The sequence below is a fragment of the Chiloscyllium plagiosum genome, unplaced genomic scaffold, assembly GCF_037043375.1.
Source record: "Chiloscyllium plagiosum isolate Xiang-an unplaced genomic scaffold, Cpla_swu_hap1 HiC_scaffold_35, whole genome shotgun sequence".
NCBI classification, from domain to species: domain Eukaryota; kingdom Metazoa; phylum Chordata; class Chondrichthyes; order Orectolobiformes; family Hemiscylliidae; genus Chiloscyllium; species Chiloscyllium plagiosum.
This window is the reverse complement of record NW_028270173.1, coordinates 7504097-7511228: the sequence shown is the minus strand read 5'-3', so window position 1 is coordinate 7511228 and position 7132 is coordinate 7504097.

Sequence of the window (7132 nt, the reverse complement as noted above, 5' to 3'; positions counted from 1 at the left end):
GTGAGCCCTAATGTTAATGCAGTGCCCTCTGGTTCTGGTTGGCCGAGAAGGGGAAACGTCCTTGTCACCTTCACCTTGTCAAGATCATTCAGAGTCTGATATGCTTCAACTAATTCAATCTTCACTCTTCCTATCTCGAGTGGAAACGAGCTCCGTCTGTCTGACCTATTCTCAAAACTCACTCATTCCAGGTTTCAATCCAGTAAACCCTCTGTACTGTTTCTAACACATTTAAATTTTCCTTAAACAAGGACACCAAGGTTACACACAAAGGCTAAATCTCATCATATTTTGGCAAAGTGTTATTCTCAGTGGGTTTTCTTGGAGGGATTCTCTCTCTGTGAGCTCCAGCAGGTTTTCTCACACTACTGTCCCAAATGTGCCTCATTAACTCCCTGCCCTGCCCATGGGGCACTGCACTTGTCTGGTGTAAACTGGGCTCTGACACTCACTGTGGCCGGAAGAACTGGTCATTGCCGTTGTGTCCCGGGATACACTGGCATCACTGTCGGCAGTACCATCTTGAGACCCCCAAAGTGACCCCCAAAAGGATGCCATTTTGTGATCCACAAAGTCCCCAGATGTGTCATTCCCTGGCTCTCCTTGTCAGAATGCATGATGGATGTGACAGTTGAGAGTTCCTCTTCACTGTCTATGTCATGGCACAGCAGCTATAACCCAGAGCTTCCCACAGCACAGAGGTGACGTGGTTAAAGCTGCCTGGCACCAACTGCGTATCCCCCTCCCAATCACTGTTTCAGCATCAGGCCACACACCTCAATGGCCCGTACTCACAGCTTACAGGTTCCCCCACTGGAAGCCACAATCATTATTGGTCACTTTGGGAATCAATTAAGTATATCACTGATTATTTATGAATATTTTAATATGTTAAATTCATTGATGGAAAGGAACCTCTCCTATTGATGAACTCTGCAGTGTTGTGATACAGCCGTCTCAGTTTGAGGTGTGTGCAGTTGATGGTGCCCACACTTGGGCAATGCCAGCTGTGTTGTTGAACCCTCCTGCTCAGGCTGCAGCACTGACCTTGTCACGGGGAAAGGAGGTGAAGTGGTGTAATCTGTTTGAGACTTTTGTGGGTGGACAATTGGGAAACCCCACACAAGCTGAAATTTTATTGCTGGAACAGCACAGCAGGTCAGGCAGCATCTAGGGAACAGAAGATTCGACGTTTCGGGCACATGCCCTTCTTCAGGAATGAGCAGAGAGTGTTCAGCAGGAGAAGATAAAAGGTAGGGAGGAGGGACTTGGAGGAGGGGCGTTGGAAATGTGATAGGTGGAAAGAGGTCAAGGTGAGGGTGATAGGTCGGAGTAGGGTGGAGGCGGAGAGGTCAAGAAGAAGACTGCAGGTCAGGAAGGCGGTGCCGGGCTGGAGGGATTCGGCTGAGACAAGGTGGGGGGAGGGGGGATGAAGAAACTGGTGAAGTCCAAGTTCATCCCCTGTGGTTGGAGGGTTCCCAGTCGGAAGATAAAACGCTCCTCCTCCGACCGTCGCGTTGTTGTGGTTTGGCGGTGGATGAGTCCAATGACCTGCATATCCTCGGTGGAGTGGGAGGGGGAGTTGAAATGCTGTGCTACAGGGTGATTGGGTTGGTTCGTCCGGGTGGCCCAGAGGTGCTCTCTGAATCGCTCCGCAAGTAGGCGGCCTGTCTCCCCAATATAGAGGAGGCCACACCGGCTGCAGCGGATGCAGTAGATAATGTGGGTGGAGGTGCAGGTGAATCTGTGGCGGATATGGAAGTTTCCTTTGGGGCCTTGGAGAGAAGTGAGGGGGGAGGTGTGGGCGCAAGTGTTGCACCTCCTGCGGTTGCAAGGGAAGGTGCCGGGAGTGGAGGTTGGGTTGGTGGGGGGTATGGATCTGACAAGGGAGTCGCGGAGGGAGTGGTCTCTACGGAAAGCTGATAGAGGAGGGGAGGGAAATATATCCTTGGTGGTGGGGTCCGTTTGGAGGTGGCGGAAGTGACGGCGGATGATGCGCTGTACATGGAGATTGGTGGGGTGGTAGGTGAGGACCAGTGGGGTTCTGTCCTGGTGGCGGTTGGAGGGGCGGGGCTCAAGGGCGGAGGAGCGGGAAGTGGAGGAGATGCGGTGGAGGGCATCGTCGATCACGTCGGGGGGGAAATTGCGGTCCTTGAAGAAGGAGGCCGTCTGTGTTGTGCGTATTTTGAACTGGTCCTCCTGGGAGCAGATGCGGCGGAGACGAAGGAATTGGGAGAATGGGATAGCGTTTTTACAGGGGGCGGGGTGGGAGGAGGTGTAGTCCAGGTAGCTGTGGGAGTCGGTCGGTTTGTAGTAGATGTCCGTGTTGATTCGGTCGTCTGAGATAGAAACAGAAAGGTCTAGGAAGGGGAGGGAGGAGTCCGAGACTGTCCAGGTGAATTTGAGGTCGGGGTGGAAGGTGTTAGTGTAGTGGATGAACTGTTCAACCTCCTCGTGGGAGCACGAGGTAGCGCCGATACAGTCATCAATGTAGCGGAGGAAAAGATGGGGGGTGGGGCCAGTGTAGTTGCGGAAGATGGATTGTTCCACATACCCTACGAAGAGGCAGGCATAGCTGGGGCCCATGCGGGTGCCCATGGCTACTCCTTTTGTTTGGAGAAAGTGGGAGGATTGGAAAGAAAAGTTGTTCAGGGTGAGGACCAGTTCAGTCAGTCGAAGGAGGGTGTCGGTGGAAGGGTACTGGGTGGTACGGCGGGAAAGGAAGAAGCGGAGTGCTTTGAGTCCTTCGTGATGGGGGATGGAGGTGTACAGGGACTGGATGTCCATGGTGAAGATGAGGCGTTGGGGACCGGGGAAGCGGAAATCCTGGAGGAGGTGGAGGGCGTGGGTGGTGTCACGGACGTAGGTGGGGAGTTCTTGGACTAATGGGGACAGGACCGTGTCGAGGTAGGAGGAGATGAGTTCGGTGGGGCAGGAGCAGGCTGAGACGATGGGTCGTCCGGGGCAGTCAGGTTTGTGGATTTTGGGCAGGAGGTAGAAACGGGCGGTTCGGGGTTGTGGTACTATGAGGTTGGAGGCGGTGGATGGGAGGTCCCCTGAGGTGATGAGGTTATGGATGGTCTGGGAGATGATGGTTTGGTGGTGGGGGCTGGGGTCATGGTCAAGGGGGCAGTAGGAGGAGGTATCTGCGAGCTGGCGTTTGGCCTCAGCGGTGTAGAGGTCGGTGCGCCAAACTACTACTGCGCCTCCCTTGTCAGCTGGTTTGATGGTGAGGTTGGGGTTGGAACGGAGGGAGTGGAGGGCTGTGCGTTCCGAGGGTGAGAGGTTGGAGTGGGTGGGAGGGGTGTGGGAGTTCAGGTAGCGGTTAATATCGCGGCGGCAGTTTGCAATAAAGAGGTCGAGGGCAGGTAGGAGGCCAGCACGGGGTGTCCAGGTGGACGGGGTGTGTTTGAGGTGGGAGAAGGGGTCGTCAGAGGGTGGGTGAGGGTCTTGATTGAAAAAGAAGGCACGGAGGCGAAGGCGGCGGAAGAATCGTTCAATGTCACTCCATGTATTGAATTCATTGACCCGAGAACGTGTGGGAACGAAGGTGAGACCCCTCCTGAGGACTGACCTCTCATCCTCAGAGAGGGGCAAGTCTGGAGGGATGGTGAACACACGGCAGGCCGGGGAGCAAGGACCTGGTGTGGGACTGGAGATGGATGTGGGGGCGGGGTTAGGCCTGGGGGCGGGGACAGAGGTCGGCGGGGGGGCGGGGTTAGGCGCGGTGACGGATGCGGCCGGGGGGCGGGGTTAGGCGCGGTGACGGAACTGGGCCGGGGGGCGGGGTTAGGCGCGGTGACGGACTCGGCCGGTGGGCGGGGTTAGGCGCGGTGACGGAACTCGGCCGGGGGGCGGGGTTAGGCGTGGTGACGGAACGCGGCCGGGGGGCGGGGTTAGGCGTGGTGACGGAACGCGGCGGGGGGGCGGAGACACATGCGGCGATGTCCGAATGCAGGTCGCTGACGTCACTGGGGGCGGAAGTAGCTGCGGCGACCACGGAGACAGAGTTTTTCCCCATACTCGCGGAGGTTTCCAATCTGTTGGCGATTGTCTTCATGACGATCGCAGAGCAGGTTGTCTGTGCGGCGATCCCGGAGGCGGTTGTTTGGGCCGCGATCATGAACGTTGCGAGGTCGGTGGGGGCGGAAGTGACGTCATCGTCTGCGGCGTCTGCGGCTATTGCCGCGGGCGCTGTGGCGGCCGCGTGTGTAATGGCGCCGGACTGGAGGCCGATGGAAGGTTCTGGAACAGTTGAGGAATCCGGAGTTTGGGGGTAAGTACATGAAAGTTTTTGGTACTTACTGCCTTTAATTTCTGATATGGCTAGAAAGAACTGTTTGTTCAGTCTATGGATTCTTCTGTAAATGAAGAACAGTAGAGGTCCTTTACAGGTCTGTGAGAGAGTTGTCCTGAGCTGGGGTAGGTCGAGCTGCAGGGAGTGTAGGTACCGGCGCATGGCTGCAAGCGTGGAGTGGAGGATCCGGAGGGAGGTCCGTTGCTGGAGGCTGCGGATTTGTTGCAGGTACTGGTAGTCCTGGTTGGGTCCAAATTGTGTTGGTCGGAAGGTGATCTGGAGTCCATGGGGGATCAGTCGGTTCCGTAGGCAGGTGCTGAGAAAGGAGATATGGCTGTGGTAACGAGTCTGCTTCAGAATGTGGCTGAAGAGCTTCTGTGCAGAGGAGATGACCTGGGGTGTGCAGTGAGAGAGGGACTCACTGAAATCTTTATAGAGAGAGGCAGAGAGCTTCTTCAAGGAAGGCATCCTTGTAAGAGGATTCGCAGTAGGTTGAAATCTAACCCCACACAAGACCCTGTGGATCCCTGGATGGGGCCAGTCACATGACTAGCCATGATGTTACCATGATGGTTCCTGGGAGGTCCCAGGTCTCAGTCCAGCTGCTGGGTATAGTCCCGGGACATCCCCATCCAGCTCTGATACTGTGCCTCACTCATCTGGAGGAGATGGCATTGAGGATCAAGACTCTGGCCCTCCTCAGTCTGTGATATACCCCGAGGAGCCCTTCAACAGTGACCTCTTCATCTGGTGGAGACTGTTCAGCTTCTGCTGTAGGTTGCTGCTGGCCCAGGGTTTCCTGGTGCATCTGTCCCTCCTGTAACTCCCTGCCTCGTTGTTATATGTCAGCAACTGCAGGAATGATACCGGCTGTAGCTGGCTCCATCGGTCACACTGGCAATGACCCTGTGTCAGGAACATAGGAACAGAAGAGGTTCTTGGCAATGGGAACAGTCTACAGTCCCATCTCAGAGAAATTGCGGCTGAACATGTTCCTCTATCGAGTGAGACAATGTTGTGTCTGACAAGGAGGGCTATGGAATGACACATCTTGCCACTTTCACATGGGACCTTATTTCGAGGAGTGTTCCCCTGGTCAGACTGAAGAGAGGCAGCAGCTGCATGAGCCTGGTACCCTTCTCCCCCAGACCCACATCACCCACACAAACCATCATTGTATCTCAGAGAGTCTTCCATTATCCTGACAGTTCAGGTGGAGAAGGAATCAGCTCTGTGCCCCTTTGCACCCTCCCCTACCCCATTGAGGCCATGTTGGCAGTGACTGATCATCAACCCCCTCCCACAGCATCCCAGGGCCTCCCATGCCTGACCAACTCCTGCCTTGGTGTGAGAAACGAAGCTCACTCACTTCAATAATTTCAGTCCGAGACAAGATCTGAAGCAATCAGTATGTTTATTATACGCTTGCAAGCGTGGTGCCTGGAATAGGGCACACAGAGTTTAGCAAGTACCTATCTTATATAGGATTCACTACTCCAAACCCGGTGTCCATTACTATTGTTTATCTCCTGCCTTACCCGGCCTTGTGCATAACAAAGTACAAGTTTTACTTGGCCATTTCACTACATCCTGCTGTGGTCCATTGTTAGGTATATCCTCCTTCACTGCCATGTTTCCCCCACTTGTGACATTTCCTCCCATTCCTCAACCATATTGATCCTTAGGACATTTTAATTGTGGTTTGTTTACTTTATTTTTTCAGAAATGGGAAACAGATGCTTATAGCTACTGTTTGTACAAGCATATCTGGCTTAACCTACATCCTCACAGCACCTTATCTATTTGTCTGTAACATCTACCATTGTTTCAGGCATGTTTCATTCTTGTATGCACATTTTAGCTAATACAAAAACAATTATATATTTCTTCACATAGTTTTCATTCTTATTGACTCAGCTCTTGATTGAAACAATGAAACACTGGTGTGAGTTCACTTACCTTGCATAAGTAATTACAATTGCAGAAGTAACACTACTTTACCTATATCCCACACTTGGCATATCATCAACCACCACCCCACCACCCCCCCACCCCCAAACAACGTCCGTGTCCCATCTGCATCCCAGGGTGCAGCCTACAATTCCCAGCATTTATCCCTCCAGCTCCATTCACTCACAGGACTCCATGATAAGGACCTCCCGCTCCCCAATTGCCATTCCCCCTGTGTGCAGGATTGACCATGGCCCACTCCTCAGGCTCCACTGAGTCTGACCCCTGACCATGACAGCTCCAAGTGGCTGACTGACCATGGCCCAGTCCCTGGACTGTGATTGGATACTGTCCATGACTGACTGCACTGGGACAACCTGGTTGACAGCAGCCTCACTGGACTCGACTGAGGACCACGCCCCTTGAACTTGAGGATGTGGCCAATTGCCTGAGGCACATGCAGTCTGTCTGCTGTCCCGGCAGATGGGCCGTGCTCTCGGTGGGAGATTGATGCTGCACTGTGCCGCACAGCAAGATGTCCAGCCCCTTGACTGACTCCTGCTGACAAGCTGCCTGGCTCTGTGCCTGCACCAGACTGTAAGGAAAGGCAGTAGGACTGGGAGCTTTAAAGTGGAACCGAGGGGGACAGAGTGCTAAAAGGGCAGGGAGAGGCTGGGATGCTGTGAGCATCCAGGGAGGTGCAGAGTGAGTGTGCACTGAGAGAGCTGGGAAACAGCCCTGAGGGAGCCTGGTCCAATCCGCGAGCTGGGTGCCTGTCCCTGTGAGCAAAGTATCCTGGCAGCAGCATTCCAATGATAGTTACAGACCAGAAACAAAGTCAGACCAGCAAAGCAGACTGATTCTCTAGTTAAAAATTAATGAACA